The following is a 9,113-nucleotide window of genomic DNA, read 5'->3' as shown; positions in this document are numbered from 1 at the left end:
AGCCTTCTGAGGTCTTCTTCATTCATACACTCGTACTGGAGCGAATCATCCATATGACGAGTCATTAGGATGATGACTTTCGCCTTATTTGCCTCTAAGGCTGCTCTATTTGCTTCCAAAGCTTGAGCTTGATCAATAGTTAGCACGTCCTAGCTAGGCTCGAGAATCGTATCCAAGATTCCATCGGGCTCGAGAATATCACGAACCCACCTGTGATATTCAGAGCCAGTTGTTCCCAATGGAGCAAAGTCCAATTTGTTCAGGTTACTCATCCTAGAAGAGAACAAGAAGTTAGGGTTAGTTTCGGAGCGAAAAAGGCTACCATGAAAACAAATAAAATTTCTAAGCGTAGTCGCTTCCAAGAAATTAGAAATTTCAGAGCGTAGTCGCTTATAAGAAATTCGATTCCAAGAGGGGTTAGATTAGATCGAAACAATGATGTTTGCGGTCGATCATTTTATCTCAACAAACTCTAAGTTTGGAGAACTCTACAAGCTCCAAGCTTGGAGTGAGCACGAACCCCCACAGTTCGGCTTAATTTGGTCTCCCCTATGATAAAGAAAAGGGGGTAGAAGAAGGGAGGTTGCAAGTCTCCGAAAAAGAAGATAAATTAAATTTAAAAACGGGAACGTTTAGTAAAAAATAAGTCGAAATAGGTAGCCGGAAAATATCGCCGGAAAAGTCGTTGACCGACTTTGACCGGAAGGATGACGTGGCAGTGGGTCCTTCTGCTGACGTGGCAGTGCTGATGTGGCAATGGGTCCCTGTGCTGACGTGGCTGTGGGTCCTCCTGCTGGCGTGGCAGTGGGCCTGCGTCAGTGGGCCTCTGGGCTTCTTTTCCTTCCCTTTTTTTTCCGTTCTTTTCTTCTCTTCTTCTTTTCTGCCGGTTCAAGACGCAGATGCTCAGGTGGCCGGTTCACGTATTTTTAGGCCGGTTTTTGAACTTTTTCTTCTGGTTCCTGAAACTTCAGATCAGTGGACTTCTGCTATCAAAATTTGGTGGAAATTGGAGGTCCAGAAGATGGTGAACCGGTGGAATATTTGCTGCGAGTTGTATGGAGCTTCCGGTGGCTGGTTCGGTAAGTTTCCGACCGGTTCTTGGGGTGCCGCCGCCGTTTCTGGATTCCTGGAATCGAGTTCTTCAATGTGTGAGGTGGAGGCAGAAAAGGCGGGCTTCAAGGTTTTGTATTTGGATTCAAGGTTTTTAGCTTCTTGAATCAGGGTTTGGCTATTTGTTTCAGGGTTAGGGCTTCGTGTGATAACGTGTTTAAGGAAAACTGAATTGGGAGAGAATTGAGTCGTACTTTCATTGATAATAGGGGCCTCTTTATATAGAGGATTACAAACATAGAGATAGAGTTGTATATGGAAACATAACCGTACATTGATTGGATATCTCCTAAGATTCTCCGAGAATATCTTTAATATAAACTCTATTTCAACTAGAGCAAGTAACCTCTAATTTGGGCCAGATACATATTCTGGATTTACTTGAACATATATATTTCTCTTTATCTTTTTGTATGATACATATCTTATTGTCTATATTTGTCTCCGTCTTCGTCTTAGTACGTACCACCATATTTAATTTGTATGTTAGGGAGTAATATTGTTTCGGTCACTCTGTGTTTTTTTTTTTTTCTTCGAGGAGTTAGGTTTCATATCCCATTCTCTTTTTACTTTAATAAAATTCAATAGGGTTTGGACATCTTTTAACCCTTCATAAAAACAAAAACAAAGTGTTGTGTTTTAACATATTAATGTAGGTTATATTTCTCTTTATTTTTTTGTATGATACATATCTGATTATCTGTATTTGTCTTCGTCTTAGTACCATCATCTTTAATATAACTTCAGCCACATCAAAGTGATGATGTTTCTTCTTGCCACCTGCTCAAAGTGATTTGTATTAATCTTTTCAACTCCAGTTTCTTTTTTCTTGCTAAAAGATGTTACTATTTTTGCGCTTGCGGCGGGGGATTAATTTGGCTTTACTGGGATACTCTCGTGGATCTAGATCCGAATACTGGCTCATTGTAACAAAAGTGCATAACTAATGTGGCTTGCTAGTTGCTACTTCACCCCGATAAATAAATAAATAAATAAATAAAAAGGGGTGCGGCTATTGCCACCCTATTAATTTTTTAGTTCACCCTACAATCATTTGAATTATTGAAATATTATACTACCAAAGTGTAAAATGACTAATAAGTGCACTAATTTTCTAAAATTCAAATATGTAAGAAAAAATAAATACATATCCAATTAATTAAATACAAATACTACTTAATTTCTCATTGAATAACATTAATCTTATCGTTAATTTGTTATTCAATTCACAAAACCATTAGTGTTAACTTCATCAAAATCTTTGCAGTACCCTTTGCGAACATTGAAAGTGAAAAATTTTATATACGGAAAAAAAAAATCAATCTCTTCTTCATTTTTTTTTTTTGAATAGGGTTGATTTTATTAATTATCAAGCCATGAAAACACATGCCAAAGTTTAACAGGACTTACATAAGAAAACTCCGGGACAAACCAGATACCCCTATCTAAGCCACATGTGAACTCATTCGATTCTAAAGGGACGCTCGCTGAACAACAAGCCTAATCTACGCAAGACTAATCTCGCTCTCTAAGGAAAAAATATTCATCTAGTCTAATCTACCAAGCACTCGATTGTGATACAAATATCAACTAGAAACGTCTTAGAAAAGCTTATAGAAATTACCCCTACTGCAACAGGCTTGCGTCCAGAATGTCTTGTTTTGGTGAAAACCCTAGACATGTACTTTCTCCGTCCCCTGGGGGTCGGATCTAGTACCTGCATCAGGCTCTTCAGCATCCAACAACCTCGGCATCAGGTTAATCCGCTGGCTTTCTTTTTTTTCGACTACCCTTAGGCCGACCCTTCTTCTTTGGAGTCTTCCCAATAGTCACCGGGACCTCCACAAGTTCACCAAGATGAAACTCATGGGGTATCTCCGCCAAGGTTGGTTTTTGCCGCTTCTCCATATGCCACTCACCATGGCACCATTTGCGAGTCCCCAAAATTTTGGGATAAACAGCATCAGCCCTTGGCCCATTTGCAACTAGCCCATGTACAGCTGGCCCCTGTGCAGTCGGCCAGCCCACACTCTCATCCATCAGGCCGTCACACTCACCACCTATGCCCAAAGTCAACCCAACCTCCCCTTCAGGCCTGCTGCCACCCGGCCCAATAACAAACCCTAACTTCAAATCTAGGTTTCCCGCCGAAAATCCCGAGGCAAACGCAGGCTCAACAATAGATCCCGACGTCACCCACCCAGTAGCCATAGCTTCCTCCGTCCAGCCCTCCGGACCCAGCCCAACCTCCAGCAACCCCTCAGACCGGCCGGGCGACTCAATTCTGGCCACATCAATAGCCACCAACGCTGGAGGAGTGCAGCCCGACCCATCTCCTGACGCCATGACCGCCGTCAAGGCGTTGTCACAGCAACCTAGCCCGTGGTCAAAGAAGCCGCAGCCCCGACAAATGACATGGCGTTTCTCATATCTCAACTCCAAGACCACCGCCATCTCTGCCAAAAACGAGTACGTACCTCGAGCCCATACACGACGACATACGTCGTGCACAACCCGGAGCCTTTGCACGGGATCCTTCCTCTACAATGCACCTTGGTCGTACCTGACAAAGCGCCCCAAGGAGTTCCCAAGTAAGGTCAGGGCACGGGCATTGCGCATAGCCACGCGCAGACCTTTCACCGCCACCCAAACCTCCATTGAATTCAGCGGAACCTCTGTCAGATCCCAGAGACCGTCATAGTCCGCCAAGAGAAGCATGGAGTTGTTAAAAAACCAAAGGCTGCCGTTAAGGACGTGATCTTTCGTCTCCTGCTCCTTGAATTGAAAGACAAAGATCCCTCCTTCCTCCTCACGGATCAAAACCTGCTCTTTCAAACCCCAAATGCCGGAAATAGCTGCCAAAAACGACGGAAGCAGCACCCGTTTTTGGGAGAGCAACCGGCCACATACATAGAAAAAAGGATCTTGGATTGCATCCTCGCCCCCAACTAGGTGCACGATAGCCTCCTCCGCCACCATCACAATTCGAAACTCGATCAATTTCCCCGCTAGAGAGAAACCCTAGCAGAGAGAAAAAGTCGACTTCAACTTTAAATCTAATTTGATCTCTTCTTCATTGCTCATATTTATTAACTTACTAATATTTTGACATGAATTGAAACAGATGAACATTGAAATCGAAAGGAAAAATAAAAAAATGGAAGTAAATCTTATTATAATTTTATTAGGAAACTTTAATATATTTTAATTTTTTTATTGGTATAAATTTAAGTTTAAAAAAAATTTGATTGAATATATCTTATAAGGATATTTCTGGAAAAAAAAGGGTTAAATAAGTAAATTTAGTAATTGAAATTAAAATATAGGGTGTAATGAACAAGTATGGTGAACAAAGAAAATTGTAGGGTGGCAATAGCCGCACATTGAACGTTCACTCAAATGTTCAACCCTAGTACAGAGGTAAAGCCAAAAAGGCCCATTACAAATAGGGGTTTGAACTTTGAAGCCCACAAAGAGCCCAAATCCATTTAGACCTGGCCACTATTTTTACCTTCTCCTCCTCAATCTCTTGCCTTCAGTAGTCAGTCCTGTCTGCTCAGCAACAAGGTTTCCTTCTCCAGTAGTCGCCTGAGATCCTTCAATGGGTTACATACAGGAATCACGTGAAGAAGAAGGTAATATCCAAAACGAAGAAAAGTCAATGATTTTGTATGTAAATCATTGTTAATCTCAGCGCTGAGGAGCAAAATGAAGCAGAAGGCTATGAAGGAATGTAAGGATTACGCTTCGAAATATGCAGAGTGGTCTACTGGGAGAACCATCTCTGTTGTTTGGCAGTTTCTCCAAGAAGCTAAGGAATTGAACAATTGCCTTCACCAATTGTAAGCCCAGTTCCTCTTTTTCGCTGCGATCGTTCATTCATCACACAAAGAAAGGATTTTTATTTTTGTTAAGTGCAAACAGGGACATGTATTATTAGAATGGTCTTGTTAAACTAGACTAGAGAGAGATGAGTTTGTTGATTTTGGCGTGGTGCTGCTAATTTTAGAGTGGTATTGAGAAATTAAGATAGAACCCAAGTCTATTAGAGGATGATCTACTTTAGGGCCGAGTTTTGGGATTGATCAATTGCATTCATCATTAGTGTTGTGCTAAGAGCAGCTCCAACAACTTCCCTATATTTTTTGTATTATAGGAAAGCAAAAGTCAAACTTTAAGCAATTTTTTCACCCCTAACTCCAACAGATTCTTTATTTTACAGCAATCTCTAAAATCTCCATAATCTTCCTTAAAATTTTAGAGATTGCTATAAATTTAGGGAATTTCATTTTGTCTTTTCTCACTATCCCTAAAATGGGGATAGTTATAGGGAATCTGTTGGAGCAAAAGAGGCTCATTTTTCCCTAAAATAGAGAAAAATTAAAATATGGGGAAGTTGTTAGAGTTGCTCTAATAGTTTTGAAGTCAATCAAGAAATGAGTTTGCTTTCAATCTTTATTGAGATTTTTAAAAGAGCCCGAGTTTTGGGAATCGGATATATATGGGTGGCATTTCTCGATGTGTTCTGGAACTAAATGTGGCGTTTTTGAGTTGTATGCAATAGTTTCCCAACTGGTTCCTGGAATTTTTTTCTTTTTAAGTGTTAGTGTCATCAGAAGCACATGGCCCAACAAGGGTAGCTTCTCATGCCATCTGTATCAACCAGCATTTCAGTTTTTGATTTAGGAGAATATCACAAATGATCATTCAACTTTTACCTATTCGACACTTTGGTCACGCACCTTTTAAATATATCACTTTAGTCACTCAACTTTAACTCTGTTATTCACTTTAATCACTTCGTTAATTTTTTTCATTAAAAAAAATTATTTGCCACAATATTAATGATATTTTCGACCAACCAATTGATAAATATGTATTAGAATAATTGGGAGAAGTGATCAAAGTGAGGTAAAATGCCTCTTGGGTGACTAAAGTGATTGACAATGTAATAGTTGAGTGACCAAAGTGATATATTTGAAACTTGAGTGACCAAAGTGTCGAATGAGTCATAATTGAGTGACCATTTGTGAAATTCTCTATTTTGATTTTGGATTGAATTTTGGCTAGAGAGAAAGATATTTATAATTACAAAACAGATGAGATACTATCTCATATTTTTATTGCATTTTCTGGTGAGAATGTGAAGAGAGATGACAAGCTTCTCATTCGAGAGCTAAATGGTAATGCCGGGGCAACTTCATCCTTAGTTTGTGCTTAGGGAATGATGGTGCTGGTAGAGCATGCTGTCGTTGCGTTTAGATATTCTATTCTAATGCAGGGTTACATGAAATTAGAAATTCACATGATTACTTGAAATATTCTGTGTTTCTGTGTGATTACTTTTTTTTCTTCCTTCCTTTTTTCTTTCTTTTGGGCCTTCTGCCCCCACAGTAATTGATCCAAAAAAGAAATGTAAACAAAGTCCCAAACTCTCGCACCACACCTTTATTGCAATTCTGAGTGCATAAACAAACCACATCTATTTAAACCATGAGTTAGCTAGCATTCAACTGGTAGCAGACTACCAATGCTTACAATGACGTGCATGTATTGACTCTATTAATTAGACAAGATCTGTTTTGTTGAAAGTTATTGCTTCTTGGTAATAAGAAAGGCACCCTGAATAAGGTGAATTGTTTAATACTCCCGGTGAGGTTCAAGGAGAGAAGCAAGTCCACCCGTTGAGCTTGACCGGTCAATACTATTCACTGTTTTTTTGCCTTATATTTCTACTATCGAGGCTGGCAGGTCAGATACTGTTCACAAAATGTCACGACTGGTCAAGTTTTTAGTCAAGTTGAGTTTTTAGTCACGATTGTTCACCGAACTTTTGTGAACAGTATCTGACCTGCCAGCCTCAATAGTAGAAATACAAGGCAAAAAAGCGGTGAATAGTCTTGACCGGTCAAGCTCAACGGGTGAACTTGCTCTTAGAGGCCCGAGAAGGTTATTGGTCAAAGCAAATATCGCGGCCTTCTCACTTCCTACACAAATGGACATTGTTCTATTAGGGAATTTATCATTATAAATGTACGGTGTACTCAACTCATTTGTAGTTGTAGCTGTATCTGTAGCCACAGTCCGCTACATATTAGAGACTCCAAGCTACAACCACACTTCCCAAGGCAAAATGCACCATTGTAAACCGCAGTTCTCAATAATTCAAGCTTCAATTAAGTCGCTGAAACATCAATTCTACAATGCCAGCCCGAAATAATCACAAATCTTCCCTAATTGCAACAAAACCAATCCATATCACAATCAAATTAATCGCAGTCATACACAGATAAGATCATGACTTAATCAAAGGCGGAGGACGTCGGCGCCGGAGCTAGAGAATCAGGCGTAGAAGACGCGGAGGTCGGCATCATTGACTTCGAATGTGGGGCGGACATCGGAGGATTAGGACGTAGAGGTCAAGGTTGTCGATGTTATCCTCATTGTCCGTTGCTTGCTGAGAGAGAGGAGAGAGATCGGAGATTGAGGTTAGAAATAAGATTGAGTGGCAGTGCGTAATTGTTTAATTATCTAGAGGCTAAAAGTGTAGTTTATTTTTAAATTGTGTGAGTGAGAATTAAAATCTGTTCGTGGAGTGAGAGAGAATGTTTAGGCTAAAATTTGGCCATTGGGTCAAGGATTGAATAAAAAAAAAATTCGGAATACTTAAGAGAAACAGAGTTGTAGTATAATTAGACTTTTGAGAAATTCCCTATTAAAAGAAAAATACGGGTGCGGGCATGTATACTTTTAAGAACTCTAAATTCCCCGGTAATTTAGCTCTGCTGCAATGTCAAGTTCCAAGAAAGGTATTGAAAGTAGTAGTACTACTACTGCCGCTATCAAACGAGATTTGGGTAGATTATCGGCCTCTGCTTCTGGTCATATTCATCGGTCGAATAGGTCCAAATCCAGGAGTAATACTAGTTTTGACGATCTCCCTGAGGATGTATTTACCGAAATCCTTTGTCGACTTCCTTGCAATAAACTTCTTGTTCGATGCAAGTGTGTGTCCAAGCGCTGGCAGAGCCTTGTCTCGTTTCTCATATGTGATCCTAAGTTTATTGGACGGTTTATATGCCTCAAGCATGATGGTAAAACACCAATAATTCGTAGTCTACTGAATTGGGAAGGAAACGAATTTCGTGTCACCAAAGCAGAGGAATTACTTACCACAATGAAGATGAAAGCAGAGGAATTGATTACCGCGATGACTATGAAAGTAGAAAAGTTGCTGACCAGAATGACAACTAAAGCAGAGGATGAAGCGTATATTACAACAGCAGACTTCGCTACCATAATGACCACAACAGCTGAGAAGTCATTTGTTACAGTTTCGTCCAAGCCTTTAGCTCCACTGTTTAAAAACCTCATGAGAAGCTATCATTTGAAAGAAAAACCAATGGTGTTAGCAACATATAATGACTTGGTTTTGTGTCGGGATCTTCATGTTGATGTTGATGATGATGCTCCCTTAAAAAAAGCGTATGAGTATTACTACATCTGCAATCCATACACATTTCAATGTGTTGCTCTCCCACGACCTCTTCGCGCCCATGATCAGTACGGTCACGTGACTGTTGGATTCATATGTGATCTTGCCAATTCTGGGAGTAGGTGCAAAGTTGTGAGATTTCATCCAAAAGATAAAGAAAATTCCTCCAAATTAGAAGTAGAAATCTTTTCCTCCGAAACTGGTGAATGGAGAAGGTCAATTATCTCATTAAGACAAAAAGTATCTTCTTGTCATATGAATATTGTTACCTATCCTTACAATGGAATGTTGTATTATTGGAACTCTGACTACAACAATTTCGTTGGGTTTGATCCTTTCAGGATCAACAGTAGTAGCGATGGTGATGATACTATTGAACGTTATAAAGGTCGTATCATTGAGTTTGAGTTTGGTGGGGAGAGCTCTAAGATCGAGTGTGTAGGCACGTGCGGAGGGCGTCTAAGATTCATCGGCGGATTCGACCTCATTTCATGTATTCTTCCTGTGT

This window comes from Rosa chinensis, chromosome 2 (assembly GCF_002994745.2).
Source record: "Rosa chinensis cultivar Old Blush chromosome 2, RchiOBHm-V2, whole genome shotgun sequence".
Lineage (NCBI taxonomy): Eukaryota > Viridiplantae > Streptophyta > Magnoliopsida > Rosales > Rosaceae > Rosa > Rosa chinensis.
This window is presented reverse-complemented; position numbering follows the sequence as displayed.